A 16,515-nucleotide genomic window follows, 5' to 3' on the forward strand; every position below is an offset into this window, starting at 1 on the left:
TCTTATTTATTTTGTTTCAAATTTGTCAACATCCAAGGAATTTTATGATACATTGGTGAAATTATACTCCATCAACACAACCGGTCAAAATATATATCTAAGGAATCAACTCTATGGAACTATAACGTCAAAAGAAGACGACATGGCTTCATAGTTATGAGGATATCAAAAATCAAAGATCGACTTCAAGAACTTGGAGAAATCATATCTGACACTAAACTAATCAAGTCTTTTGTAATCAATGCCTTACCACCAGCTTGGGATGGTTTTGCAGGAGGCATCTATGCTAGAAAGGAAACTTCGACCTTTGAAGAATTATGGGCTTTATGTGTTCTAGAAGAAACAAGATTGAAGGCTAAAGTTGATACTGAACCTAATAATGAAAACTCTCAAGCTTTTGCAGCTAGATCGAGAAAGAAGTTTGGAAAGTTTGGATCTCATGGAAAAAAGTCTCATAGAAACAAGGACATGTCCAAAGTTCAATGTTATGGTTGTCATGAATATGGACATATCAAGAGAGATTGTCCCAAGAACACTAAGAACAATAAGAGAAAGGAAAGAAATGAAGCATTAACAGTTGAAGATGAAGAAGCTTCGAAGAAACCTAAGGTCGAAGACAACAAGGATCTCTACTATTAACAATATGGCAAGTGTACATAGCTCCATAATCTACCTTTGTACCAAGTTCGCAGTCAATTTTTCTATTTCTTGTTTAAAAGATGGCAGATGGAGAGTATTTTTTGATGTCAATATAGTTACATGATTTATGGGGATAGCATAGAAGAACATTAGGATTCGTAAATTAAGTCTTTTCATAGAGATCGAAATTAAGAGGGAGCTTATAATCATCTACAATGAAGTAGCTAGAATCAACTCACTAAAATAAGAGGAGTCTCCCAGAAGAACTCTAGAAGAAGCTCTCAGTTGAATTTGCAGATAATATAGAAAGATTCGTGTCTACAATATTTCATCATAAAGAAGTAAGGAAGCTACCAAGATGGTAGTCAAGAAAAAGGGAAGAATATAAAATAAGTATAATCAGTAATAGTCAATATCTAGCTTGCAGCATGTTAGAGATTCTTCCAGCCAGAAAAATTTAACATTCACTAGTAAATTTGATTCAATCTTATGCATCAAAGAATGAACCAATGATACTACCATGGTTAGAGAAAAATATTTCAAGAAGCAAACTTTTCTTATACATATAGTGTTGGAGAATGAAGTATGTCAGTTATTAAAACAATTCTCCTTATCCTTGATAAAAGTTTGAGAACTTATCTTATCTTATGTGTTATGCTTTATTAGATTATTTTCATCAAACAATTATCAAGAGCATAAACCATGAAGATCATAAAAGACAATGGACACAAAATATAGGCTCCAAGCCAGGGCAAAACCCCTCCAATGGGGAAACTTAAAAAGAATCTATTTTCTTCCTATAGAATCAAATCAAATGAAAAATCAAAGACCCAAATACCAAAGTCGAGGCCTCCTCCAAGTATCGAGTCAACCCTCTAACTAATCTCCAAACAAGACAAATTCTACCAAATTCAACGGAGGTCAACCTCTTAAAAATTTGTTCCAATCAAATTTTTGGCCCTCAATTCAGGTCTACAACTTCGGTATGCAATTCTCAATCCTATAACTCGCACAGAAACCCTAGATTTTCACACGTGTGGGAAAAATTAGATCAGATTTTAGATCTTCTTCATTTGCTTGGTCTTTCTTCTTGTTTCCTTGTCCTTTGCTCTTCTTTCTTCCTTCATGTTATTGCAGATCGAACTTTAGAAGTGTATCCAAAAGAATCAAACTCTCTTCCTTTATATATCCTTCTCATGAGGTCGAATAGGCCTCTCCTAAGTCGATGTTTCAGTAGCAGGGGCAACTCGGTCGTGGAGGTCAATTTGACTTTCTAGACTAAAAAATAATAACTTTTACATGTTACAACTTGCCCAAATTGGCCTTATACAAATGATAATGGCTTTCTTGACTCATGACAAATATTTTCTTAACTTGACAAACCCTACGAGCATGAAATACATGTTTGACCTAGATGATTATTCAAATGGAGCATGAAACCCATGCTAGAAAATATTATTTTTCTTTCTTCTTTTGCTTGTAACATAAAATATACATAATGACATAAGTACAATGAAAATTATGAAGACCGAAACTAGTTACACTCTCCAACACTCCCTCTTAACTAGTGAGGTATTCATAATTGTACAACATGTACAAGGATTCTCTTAAACTGAAATATTCTCATAAGAAGAGTCGGATTGATAAGCCATCTTTAAGCGTCAATATCATAACCAGCATTGTCAACATAGTAAGGCTTGTTACCTACCACTTGTGGGTAGTATGCATAGGAGAAAAGTTTTCTCCTAGATGGTCCTCAGCGAGAAGCCAGCAGCCCCTTGCAGCGACCAAATAGCTCGATGTGCCATTATTTCTACCACCTCATCCAGCCATGTGTTCCCTCGCCCATTTGCTATGATTGTATGTTTGAATGTGCACCTCCCAACCCCGAAGGTATGGCTTTTCATTAGTATATTTGAGTAATTTTCATTACTTTTCATGGACACTTTTGGGCATGGATTGTTGGGGGGATTTGGCAAAAAGGGTGGGTTAGGTTTGTATTCTCGTCTCCTCCACTCGATTTGGTGGTTACCCTTGTATCCTAATCCTTTGGGATCTCCTTTACTGTCCATTAGCTTTATGGTTGGCACTACATGGGAAATCTTGATTTTTGTTGTGTGGTCCCATTTTCCAACACCATATACATCACTCTCTTTTGTTCATTCTAACCCCATTCATCATTTTTCCCATAAGGGTCCACATGGGTCCACATAGGGTTAGCCTTCCCCTCCCCTTGTCCACGCTATGAGACGAGCCTAGAATGATGCCCCGAAGGTTGATGCGGCTAAAAAGAAAATAAAAAGCACAATTTGGCCACTCTCAACAGGAAATGTACCACAAAATGAAAAAGATGGTCAATACACACAAATTTAGCACGTGGGAAAAGCCAAACATGAGCTCTACTCCTTATTTATTACCATCACCCTAGTTCCTATGGGCCCTAGATGAGCCCCCTCCACATAAAGGAACCCATGATTGTCCCAACCCCTAGTGGACAATGAAATGCCCCACCTTAAAAGGGGGTACCTATTGCTATATCCTACACATCATACACTCATCACCTGGAGCCCCGAGCAATTATGAAGAAAAAACAAAGGAAGGAAAAAGGCATATGAAGAAGGGTGGAGAAACAAAGGTCAGGCTAACTCATGTACCACGATTTTCTCCCTCCTACACTCATATACCCAGGTGTGGGATTCCCTTATTATAACTACCCTTGTACGATGGCATGTGGCTTGGAGCATTCCTTTGATCCCCACTCTGTTCCATCACTATATCATTTTCCACCTACCACCCGATGGATGTATTATGGACATGTTAGCCCATTTAAAGGTTGAAACCACCTAATAGGGTCCTTAATTAACCCCCCTTATTTAGCTTGGAGACACTTGCACATGCCAAAGCCCACTATGAAAGGGCATGCCACCATGAAGTGCCCCATTGATTCCATGACTTGTAAGCTCTTTTACTTGATTATTCTAATTATTTTTTGTATTGGAGGGCAAGGGGATGCATTAGATCTTATGCAGGATTTCAAGTGGGGTCTCCATTTGTGGCTTTTTCTCCCTATATGGGGTCCTAGCCCTCCACAGGGCCACATTGGCACTTGTAGGGTGAGCGTTGAGAGCTATGGGCCTCCACCATAGCAAAGATTACTTCATGGATCCCAAGAACCGCTCATTGATTGCTCGTGTTCCACCTTTTGGATGACGATGATGCACCTAGTTCACCATGCCCAGGTGGCTCCACACTTGTACCATCCACTTGGCAGATGTTTCAGGGTCCATATGAGAATGTGTCTCACTACATGGGACAAAGGGAGGGCTTATGTCATCATCCTATCCCTTATAGATGGTTTACAGGCATTGTCGATCCACTTGGAGACCCATGAGGATGTCCTTTTTCACCCCACACCCATTTGGGAGCACCATAGGGACTTGCTTGGAAAATAGGGGACCAACCCCTTGTCCACTATGTTTGGAGTCCATTTTCTCACCATGGCACAATTTGGACTTCATTAGGTCTCCTCAAAGGCCCAACGACTCATTTTATCGATCATTCTTCCCTCTAGAGAGGCTTATTTTGATGTTATTGAGCTATCTTGGTGGGCTTGTCACCAAGGGATGTTATTATTGCACATTATTTTATTATTTAGGGATTCATTAGGAAAATTAGGCAAATAGAACTCATTAGAGATAGTATAAATAGATGAGAGGTGATTCATTTCTCTCATCATCACTTGGATTTGGGTTTAGTAGCTACTTGGAGAATTTTGCATTCCCTTTTGGAGGACGAGTTTGGTTTCATGGATGAATTTAGATGTTTGGATATTATTCTCTTAATATTAGAGCTTAATTCTTGTCATGATTTGATAATTGGATATACTCTTTGTACATGTAATTGATCTATTTTTCATGTTTATTCTTGTATTTATCATATCACATGAATGTTGTTGGGATTTTCACTATCTAGGTATGAAATTTACTACTACTCTATGCGAAATTGTGGAAATTTTGATCTTTTGAAGCATTGCATCATTGCATGTGTCATGTATGAATGGGTGAATGTTCCTAGAGGTTATTCTAGTTGAATATACCTTGATAAGTCATCAAACATTGCACATCGAAGTACAAATCCTTTGGGTAGTTGCTTTCATGCCCCAATTGCCATGCAAAGTTGCCTAAAGGCCTCCTTGATTGGGTTAATTCTCTCCATATTACAAATTCACCTTTGACTCCATCTCTCCCAAAGGCAAGGCACTGATCTATCCATTGGTGATCACTTAAATGATTATATTTCTCACCCCCTTCTCTTTCTAGGCCTATCCCTAATAGGTCACCTAGGGAATCAAATAAATTTCATCATAGCCATAAAAAAACCTTGATTTTTGGTCCATAATTGCGCTAGGGTTTACTTTAGAGGCCCTCCAAATTTGAACCAATTCTGGCAGTGTGATCCTGAGATATAGAAAGCCCTGGCTCAAAGGCCATTTATTTCCCTAGGTTTGCCTTAGTTAGTGTCCTCATTTGGATCATTGTATCTAATCCTCAAATAAAATTTCCTTTGATCCTCTTCTCTTCCTTAATTAGGTCAAGCCCCTCCTTAATTGATCGACTCCATATCCTTGACCTAATTTTGGGTCCACTTGGTCCTGTGTAGTCCCGCAATTTGACAACTCTAATTTCACAAAGATCATGTAAAGGCCAATACTTCATAAGGATTTTATGGTAAAGGATCCCTCTTGATAAGATATATTCCCAAACCCTAGCCTCAAGAATCCTCTTATCCCTTCCTAGAGATCCCTCCACCTTGCTTTTGAAGCAAGAAAGACATCTAATTGAGCCTATCTTCTGAATAGGCCTTGGGAATCACTCCTTACCCTCTTATTGATCCATTTATCTAGTGATTCCCCTTACACAGGATCTCCTCCCATTGGTGAAAGTATGTAAAGAGCAGGGAGCCTTCGCTGAGGTGACAGTGGCCTATCGCTCCATTGTTGCCTCTTAACCTAGTAATTTCTCTATAGGATCCCCTCCTAGGTCCCCTGCTAGTTTGGGTAGTAACATTTTGGCATTGTTGACGGGGAAACAGGACGTGTGTCTTGTTCCCTCTATGACAATATTGATATATAATTCTTGGTGACTCCAATTGAAGAACGAAGCCCCAGTTCTTCATTGAACTTTAAGGTCAATGCTTGTAGGGTGAAGCAAGCATTTGTCAAGGCATTTCATTCACCCTAGCGACTCCCATGTCATTAAAGGTCGAGCAACATGTTGCCCACGTATATTCCTGCCATAGATATGATAGGGATCCCACATTATCCCACATCGGAGCACATGAAGAATATGCCAATGTTCAATGGGGATCCATATTTCACAGCCAATCACGTTGTAAGGTTCATAAGGTATGTTTCAAAGCAAAATATAACTCAACCTTGTGACCAAATGGAATTATTTGTCCTATCCATTGCCCCAAATATTGATTGGCTTGAGTCATGTGAGCCTAAAAGCCTTTCTTCTCTCTCAATGTTGGTTGTGTACTTCCTCTTGCATGAAGGGCCAAATTTGCACACTAATGAAGAGATATGCCAAATGTTTGGCATAACCCTTCGGGAGGAGGAAGTTATTGAATATGTTTATATACTTGAGGAAGAGGAGAAGCTCTATAAAATGAAATGTGAATATAACAACAACCTTATTGATGCTCTCTTCCTAGAAGGATTATATCAAACTCATGTAACAAATACCTTTGTTGTTGTTCTCCAAGAGAAAAGGAAGGAATAGAAGTCTCGCTTGCCTAGTAATGAGGATGATTTTGATGAAAATCAAGATAACCAAGCAAGTGAAGATTTTTTGAGAAATATTGATTTGGGAATTGGGTATGATTATAAAAGTGAAGGCCCCATAGCATCTTGAATCTATAAGAATGAGCCCAAGGAAGAATAAATTGCTCCATCCCTTCCAATTGACAATGTTGGCCCTTATGGATCACTTCCTAGCGATTAGAGGGGTCTCTTCTTTATGTTCCAAGATTATGCAATCAAACAAGAATCTTCCAAAATAGTGGGTAATTCTAATGACTCTGATGTAAAAGAGATTGAGGAAGAGGCTTCCTTTAGCCATGCCATAGATAAAGGGTTTTTCCTCATGTTCGAGCATTCCTCCCCTTATTATGTCCCTATCCTAGAAATAGATGTTTGTGATGAGGTTCATTCCCCTGGTTTTGATGAAGAACTGGTTTCCCCTATGAAAATCTCGAAATCATGGTTTTTCCCCAAATACGATAATGATTCCACTTCTTATTTTCCCAATAACCAAAATAATATCATCCTAAATGTGTCTGAGTCATTCGCTCCTTCTGAGGATGATAAATATGATATAGTTCTTCATCAAAGATTCATATACTTTATCATTGACATTTACATCTTCTTGTTAGAGGACCAAATTCAATCCTCTCGGTCGGTGTCTTTCCCTTCTTCCAGGGTTCCTTTCTATGGAATATGGGTCTCTTGTTTTCCCACCTCCCGCCCTCGTAGCCCCTCATATTATTCTTCCTACTTGTGTTTTGGAACCATAGCAAAAAAAATCATAGAAGCATGAATTCTTGTATTGATCAATTGACATGTTGGTTGCATTGGATCTATGATTATACTTAACACTTGCATAATGCAATATGCATGTTAGGGTATGATGCATTGCATGTTGATTTTCTCATTAGAACTAGCATCATATGATATTATCGTGATACATTAGCTAAATTTAGATTAAAATTGCATGGAAAAATATTTTACTTCCCTATTGATTTTAGGCCTAATACTAAGATTGGGTGATCATAAGACACCACAAAAACATGATGCCCTATGTGCTCAGTATTTGATATGTGCAGGTAACAAGTTTGTGGTACCAAGAGATTTTTGGTGTTCTCAAGACCTTTCGTTTGAGTATCCTTGCGCAACTTTCTGAGAGCCCATGTCCTAGTTGGATCTAGATGTTACCCACCACCTATGGGTAGTATGCATAGGATAAATTTTTTTTCTAGATGGTCCTCATCCAGAAGCCAATAGCCCCTTGCAGCCACCAGATAGCTCGATGTGCCATTATCCCTGCCACTTAAGCCAGCCATGTGATCCCTCGCCCATATGTTATGATTGTATGTTTGAAAGTGGGCCTCCCAACCCCGAAGGTATGGCTTTTCATTGATATATTTGAGTAATTTTCCTTAATTTTTATGGACACTTTTGGGCATGGATTAGTGGGGGGAAAGAGTGGGTAGGTTTGTATTCTTGTCTCCTCCGCTCGATTTGGTGATGACCCTTGTATCCTAGTCCTGTGGGATCTCCTTTACTAGTCATTATCTTTAGGGTTGGCACTACATGGGAAATCTTGATTTTAGTTGAGTGGTCTCATTTTCCGACACCATATACATCACTGCCTTGTGCTCATTCTAAACCCATTCATCATTTTTCTCATTCGGGTCCACATGGGTCCACTGGGTCCACATAAGGTTAGTCTTCCCCTCCTCTTATCCACACCTTGGGTTAAGCCTGGAACAATGCCTTAAAGGTTGATGCAGCTAAAAAGAAAATAAAAAGCATAATTTGGCCACTCTCAACAAGAAATGTAGCACAAAGCACAAATATGGTCGGGACATACAAATTTAGCACATGGGAAAAAGTCAAACATGAGCTCTATCCCGTATTTATGACCATCACCTTGGTTCCTATGGGCCTTAGATGAGCCCCCTCCACATAAAGGAACCCATGATTGTCCCAACCCTTGGTGGGCAATTAAATGTCCCACCTTAAAAGGGAGCACCTACTGTTATATCCAACACATCATACTCTCATCCCCTGGAGCCTCGAGCAATTATAAAGAAAAATCAATCAAAATCAAAAGGCATATGAAGAAGGGTGGAAAAACAAAGGTCGGGAAAACTCGTGTACCACAATTTTCTCCCTCCTACACTCATATACCCAGGTGTGAGCTTCCCTTATTAGAGTTACTCTCGTACCATGGCATGTGGCTTGGAGCATTCCCCTGATCCTCACTCTGTTTCATCACTATATTTGCCATCTACCACCTGATGTATGTGTTGAGTCTTGAAAATGTCATTCATTTCCATTACACTTTCACTATTATGTCCATTATATCACCTCCATTTCACTACTATGTCACCACATTCATCCCACTTTCATTATCATTGGGCCACCTTTATGTTTTTCCAATCTTTATTATTTCTAAGCCTTTTAAGTGAATTTGTGGTTAAACATTAGAAAATAATGTGCATATGCTTATACCTAACAAATGAGTTGAGGTTGTTGACATGTGTAGGTTGAAAGGAGGCTTCTAGAAGACCCTTATGTGGCACCCCAAGGCCAAATTCGAATTTGAGTGGAAAGAATCATGGGATCATGAGGATATGTGTCACATCTCCTAATTGTATTGTAACTCTAAAAAGACATGTGTCTTATCAGTTCCTATTTTGATTAGGACTCTAGAGGTAGAGGAAGAGATTCATGGACTATCATTAATGAGATGGCTCTCATCTTTTTGTATAAATAGGAGATCTCTAGCCTTCATTTGTTAGTCTTTAGTCCCTAGTTCTTAAGTTTGTAGTTATTCCTTGATGGCTTTTGAAAGCTTTGGAGAACTTTGTTGTACTTTGTACTTTTGAAGAAATTGAATAAAGCTTTGATGTTCTCAACATGGAAGGAGATGTGAAGTAGATGTCATGGAGCATATTAGAATGTAAGGTAGAGTAGATTTCATTTTGTAAATATTGCTTTGTAGAATGTAAGGTAGAGTAGATTTCATTTTGTAAATATTGCTTTGATTTCATTATGTTATTTGATTGCTTTCAAGTTTGATAGATTAGATTTTTCATTCATGCAATTTTAATTTATGCAAGTGTGTTTAATTTTGCTTTGATTTCATAAGTGGTAGAGGGCCCCTGCCTTGTATAGTTGTCATTTAATTTTGCATTTTATTTCACCATGTATATTAGCTGTACATAACAAAGCTTTTTGATTATTGTTGTTTTACATTTTTCTCATGTATATTAGCTGTACATAAATTGCTTTCAAGTTGATTGTAGATTAATGATGCACATAGCCTTTTAATGAACTAATGACGTGATAGAATCGTCTTGTCCTTTTGCTGAAGCAGCAAGGATACTGGGTCTCATAGTCATTAGCTCATTATTTGGTTATTGCATTTTATTTTGATTGAACTAGTTGTATATTTACACTTTTGTTTAAATACTAACTCCATCAATAACATGTTTTAAGTTCTTTTGAGGTGCTAAGTTTTGGAAATTACCATTAGGGACAAAGGCCTTGTCTTGAAATCTTTATCCATACTTGTCCTTTAAAAGTATTCTTAAGACCTTAGAATAGGATTTCCATTTGCATTAAACACTTTAGAAAACCAACAAGAACAAAACCCCAAAAACAAACATAAACTATAAAACAACGAAGTAAGAGAAAGGTTAACTAAGCACATATAGTGCACCACACTTCATCAGTTTACGATACCTGGATTGATAATTTATGTAGAGCAATTTAAGACGTTAAATTGACTAGACAGTATGTACCATGGACATGTCACCCCCTTTAAAGGTTGAAACCACCTAATAGGGTCCTTGATTAACCCCCCCGTATTTAGCTTATAGACACTTGTACATACCAAAGCCCACTATGGAAGGGCATGCCACCATGAATTGCCCCATTGATTCCATGACTTGTAAGCCCTTTTACTTGATTATTCTAAAGATTTGTTGTACTGGAGGGCAAGGGGACACATTAGATCTTATGCAGGATTGCAAGTGGAGTCTCCATTTGGGGCTTGGTCTCCCAATACGGGGTCCTAGCCCTCTAAAGGGCCACATTGGCACTTGTAGGGTGAGAGTTGAGTCCATGGGCCTCCATCATAATATATATTACTTCATGGATCCCTAGCACCACTCATCGTTTGCCTGTGTTCCACCTTTTGGATGAGGATGATGCACCTAATTCACCATGCCCAGTGGGCTCCACACTTGCACCATACACTTATCAAATGTTCCGAGGTCCAGACGAGGATCTGTCTCACTACATGAGACAAAGGGTGGGCTTATGTCATCATCCTAGCCCTTAAATATGGTTTACAAGCATTTTTGATCCACATGAAAACCCATGAAGATGTCCTTGTGCCCCCACACCCACTTGGGAGCACCATAAGGAATTTTTTGGAAAACAAGGGGCTAACCACTTGTCCACTATGTTTGGAGTCCATTTTCTCACCATGGCACACTTTGGACTTCATTAGGCCTCCTCAAAGGCCCAACGACTCATTTTATTGATCATTTTACCCTCTTGAGAGGCTTATTTTTATGTTATTAAACTATCTTGGTGGGCCTGTCACCAAGTGATGTTATTATTGCACATTATTTTATTATTTGGGGCTTAATTAGGCCAATTAGGCAAATTAAACTCGTTAGAGATGGTATAAATAGATGAGAGGTGATTCATTTCTCTCATCATCACTTGGATTTGGGTTTAATAGCTCCTTGGAGAATTTTGCATTCCCTTTTGGAGGATGAGTTTGGTTTCATGGATGAATTTTGATGTTTGGATACTATTCTCTTAATCTTGGAGCTTCATTCTTATCATGATTTGATTACTGGATACACTCTTTGTACATGTAAGTGTATTATTTTTCATGTTTATTCTTGTATTTATCATATCACATGAATGATGTTGGCATTTTCGCTATCTAGGTCTGAAATTTACTGTTACTCTATGCAAAATTGTGGAAATTTTGATCTTTTGAAGCGTTGCATCATTGCATGTGTCATGTATGAATGGGTGAATGTTCCTAGAGGTTATTTTTCTTGAATATGCCTTAATAAGTCATCAAACATTTCACATCGAAGTATAAATCCCTTAGGTAGCTGTTGTCATGCCCTAATTGTCATGTGAAGTTTCCTAAAGGCCTCCTTGATTGGGTTAATTCTCTTCATATCACAACTTCACTTTGACTCCATCTTTCCCAAAGGCAAGGAAATGATCCATCCATTGGTGGTCACTTAAATGATTATCTTCCTCACCTCCTTCTCTTTCTAGGCCTAGCCCTAATAGGTCACCTATGGCATCAAATAAATGCCATCATAGTCATCAAAAAACCTCAATTTTTGGTCCATAACTACGCTAGGGTTTCCTCTAGAGACCCTCCAAATTTGAAGCAATTCCGGCGGTGGTATCCTGAGAGATAACAAGCCCTAGCTCAAAGACCATTTCTTGCCCTAGGTTTCCTTTAGTTAGTATCCTCATTTGGATCATTGTATCCAATCCTCAAAGAATATTTTTCCTTTGATCCTCTTATCTTCCCTAATTAGGTCAAGCCCCTCCTTGATTGATCAACTCCATATCCTTGACCTAATTTTGGGTCCACTTGATCTTGTGTGGTCCCGCAATTTTACAACTCTAATTTCACAAAGATCATGTAAAGACCAATTCTCCATAAGGATTTTCCGGTCTGGGAACCCTCTTGATAAGATATATTCCCAAACCCTAGCCTCAAGAATCCTCTTAGCCCTTCCTAGAGATCCCTCCACCTTGCTTTTGAGGAAAGAAAGACATCTAATTAAGCCTCTCTTGTGAATAGACCTTAGGAATCACTCCTTACCCTCTTATTGATCCATTCATCTAGTGATTCCCCTTACACTGGGTCTCCTCCCATCGGTGAAAGTCTGTAAAGAGCAAGGAGCCTTTGCTGAGGTGACAGTGGGCTATCACTCCATTGTTTACCCTTAACCTAGTAACAAGGCCTTAACTGATCAGTTCTTCTTATTTTAAAGCATGATGTCGTGAGGCTTTACATGAGACACCATGCTACCTATTAAAGCACATACCCCATCCAGATGTTCACTAGGTATCTCCTTTTAGGACTATTATTTTATTGAAATTCCAATCCTCAAAGAATATCGGTCCTCTTCAACCACTCTTGTCTTGGATACCTATCCAATCCTCAAATAATATTGGTCCTCTTCGACCACTCTTGTCTTGGATACCTATCCAATCCTCAAAGAGTGTCGATCTACATACTATTTTGGATTCTCTATCCTCAAAGAAATCTTAGATGCTTATCCAATCTTCCATTCTGCTTCCTAGTGCCTTCACATAGACTTACGATTGTTAGTCTTGGTCTAGTGCATGACACGTGGAGAATATGATGTCTTAACATCATTCCCTCTCAACCAAAGAGGAGATCCTCATTCCCTCTTGATCAGGGAATAGATCCTTGCTCCTTCAAACATTTTAAGGAGACTTCTTACTCCCTCTCAAACATAGAGGAGATAACTTACTTCCTTTTAATTTGGAAGTCAAGTTCTTTAGTGTGTATTCATCACTACATCAGCTACTTCATGGATATCTTCAAGTAGTCGCATGGCTTCTCCTTCCCTTTGCATCTCATCATATTGATATTTTTGTGATGGAACCAAACATTCTTCAAACTGTGATAGGGTTCAAGTCATAAACCTTTCATATCGCTTTCTTCTAGTCATCATCAACAAAGGCATTATATTGAGCCAATCAAAATAGAGCTTAGTCATAGCTTCCTATAAACATGAAAGTGGTCTTCATTATCATTGAAGCATAAACATCAAGTTTTCCTTTTATACTGATACCTTTCAATCCCAAGATGATGTAGACATCTTGATCACATAATCCTCTGAGGATTAGCAAAGACATCCACTCAATCCATTTATTCAATGAATTGAATTCAAAACAAATACTTTCCTCAACTGTCATTATGCATTTTTGTAATATTCTTCCACGTAGCAAGACCATATACCAACCAGATAACCAATACGAAAACATTAATATCATAATTACCTCAACATGATGGCCTTTGTCAAGATACCATTTTCTGCTTACTTGTTTCCTTTGAGATCAACATCCTTTTGCATGGTCTATCTTCATATTGTACAAGAGTCCTTCTCCATGCTTTCACTTTTAATTGAAGTGCCTATGGAGCAAAACTGCAATATCTTCTTTCTTGAAGTTGTCATTATCAACTCTCTTTCTTTCTTTATGGGACCATATTTGATGTTGATCAATATCATCATGTCTAAGTCATGCCATCTTATGGAAGAGTCTTTTCCAAAGCATATCAAACTTTTTTTTTCAAGCATCGAGTAATCACATGGAAGACCTTTCATGCTCATGTTACCAAGCACATTCTTACAACCAACTCTTTATGCACAAATCCTATAGACATGAATTCTACCTTCTAGAAAAGAGTTACTAAAAACATGCATACCTTATATAACCATCTAGCCATACTACCTTTGAGTGATATTACTTCTATCCTCATCGAAGATGAGCTTTCCTTGAGAGGAGAAAGACTTCAATTCTGCCTCTCAAACTGCAACTTGACCATCATCATCCCTTCACCCTTCAAGACAATTGTTTCCATGTTAAATGGAATATATATCAATCATGTCATAATGCATCTTTCAAAGAATCTTCCCTTAGTAAATGATGATTCTTATTTGTTAAAATTAACAACTAGGGCCAAACTCCACATGGGTCATCTTATTTATGACAGCTGATATTTTTCTTGGATTCCTCTCTCCAAGAGGTGTAGGATTGATCCAAAGATCATCCGATTCCAACATGTACAAATGAAGTTATGAATTTATTTTAATTATGGACAAATTATCAAGGTCGGCCAGCAAACTTATGTAGGCTCAGAAGCCCAACGGTCACATCTATTTATCCTCAACGTTTGCTATAAATACATGATGTCGTAGCCTCATTTTGGCACACTCATCTTCACACTCCTCTCTCTCTCTCCTCATTGTCTGGGTACAGATTTCTGGGCCTCTCTCTCTCCACACGTCTGAAATTTCAGTAGAGCGAAATTTCACGAGGCCGAAATTTTAGGAAATTTTAGGAGACCGAACTTTTGGACAGCTTCACCAAGCGTTGACCAGCATGCGTTGACCTCCTTTGACAGTGTTTTTGTGAGGGCTATCTCTATTTGGGCAGGCCGCATTTCTAGGCACATAAATCAAGGCTAAACATTGATTGTTGACCAGCGTTGACTGTAGTTAGGGCTGACCGCAGGTGGGTTGTTTGACCAGACTTTGACTGGGTTGAATTTGACTATTTTGAGGGTTGTTTTATCTTGTTGTTTGGAGGCCAAAGTTGACTGAAGTTGACCAATTTGTTGAGGGTCAAATCTTCCCTGTTGACTAGCGTTGACTTTTCTAGTTAGGGCTCTTTTGTTGCTGTTATAAATTATCATATTTGTTAATTGTACTATCTCTCGCTACTTAACTATTGAAGACTAAAAGAAGATTTGATCAAGGGTTTCCCCACATTGGTGTTTGTCCCTGGATGGTGCCACATCTTGTGTCCTCTTGTCTTGGCTTGTCTTCTACTGTTTATGTTTATGTTTTATCTACATTTTACTATCATGTTGATGTGATTACTAATATGAATATTGATATTGGGCTAATAAAGAAATTGAAGTAAAATTGCTCTAAAGCATAGAACATACCATTGTTTCCTAAAATTAACATGGTACCAGCGCTGAGGTGAAGACAGAGCCCAAGCAAGAGTGAAAGAGCAATCACAAAAGACAGTTGAACAAGGACAAAAGGCTCAATGGGTTCCTCATCCTACTTCTCGGCTAAAGACAACCTCCATGATAAATCTTACTATCATGGATGGAAGATGTCTCTTGATTTGACCTTTGAAGAAAAAGAAGTGATGGACTATGTGCAGGGGAAAATCGTTGAACCTCCTTCAAATGCATCAGCTGCTGTGAAGACCAAGTACAATAGGGTTGAAGTCAAAGCAAAGAAGATTATTAGGGATTCCATTGACAAGCATCTGGTGGCCTATATCTCTGAATTGAATACCTCCAAAGAAATCTACGACAGGTTGGTTGGCATGTTCAAGGTTAGTAATGCTAATCAAATTCTATTTCTCAAGAATAAGTTGAAGGATATTAAGAAGGGCAAGGATGAGGACATTCAATCCTATTTTTTGGGGATCACTGAGATCAAGAATGATCTCTTCTCGATTGGAGAAGTCATTCCTGACGCGGAACTTACTCTCACCACCCCTGGAGGACTCCCACCTGAGTGGTATGTATTTAGAACCATTATACTCAACAATGATCGAAATCCATGGTTTGAAGAATTGATGTCGAGATGCATTCAAGAAACAAGAATGGTGGAGCAAGAAATGTCTTCTAATTGAAGCAACCCCATTGCATTCTCCGCTCAAGCCAAAAGGAGAAATAATGCATGGTCTAAAGGTCATTTCCATGGAAAGCCTGGATCTAAGGGAGAAAGGAAGGGTGGCTGTTGTGTTTGCAATAAGTTTGGCCACCATGTAAGGGAGTGTCCAAATAGAAGGGACACATCGCATGATGATGATCACAATCATTCCAAGGGAAAATTCAACAACAACGATCAAAGGAATGGCAGGTCCAATGGCAAAGGAAAAAGGAATGCGGGACATCAAGGAAATGATTGACCCTCCAAGAAATCAAGGAACTCCAGGTATGAAGAATCAAAAGTTGTTAACAATAAGAAAAAAGAGTACTATCTTATATCGGCCCTCTCCACTACCTCTCCTTCGGACACTTTGGGAAATTGGTTGATTGATAGTGGTGCCGAAAGGCACTTCACCAGATACAAGGAAGCCCTTCCAAATCTGATAGAAAAGGAGACAAACCTGGAGATCATTCTTGGAGACAATGCCACCTATCCCGTGAAGGGAGTAGGGAATGTTACCCTTCAATTGAATCAAGGCAACACTATTCATTTGCAAGAAGTATTATATGTACTTGATCTTAAGAAGAACCTGGTGTGCATTTC

This window comes from Pinus tabuliformis, chromosome X (genome assembly GCF_031772625.1).
Source record: "Pinus tabuliformis cultivar Carrire ecotype Pingquan chromosome X, CPIR1, whole genome shotgun sequence".
Classification (NCBI taxonomy): domain Eukaryota; kingdom Viridiplantae; phylum Streptophyta; class Pinopsida; order Pinales; family Pinaceae; genus Pinus; species Pinus tabuliformis.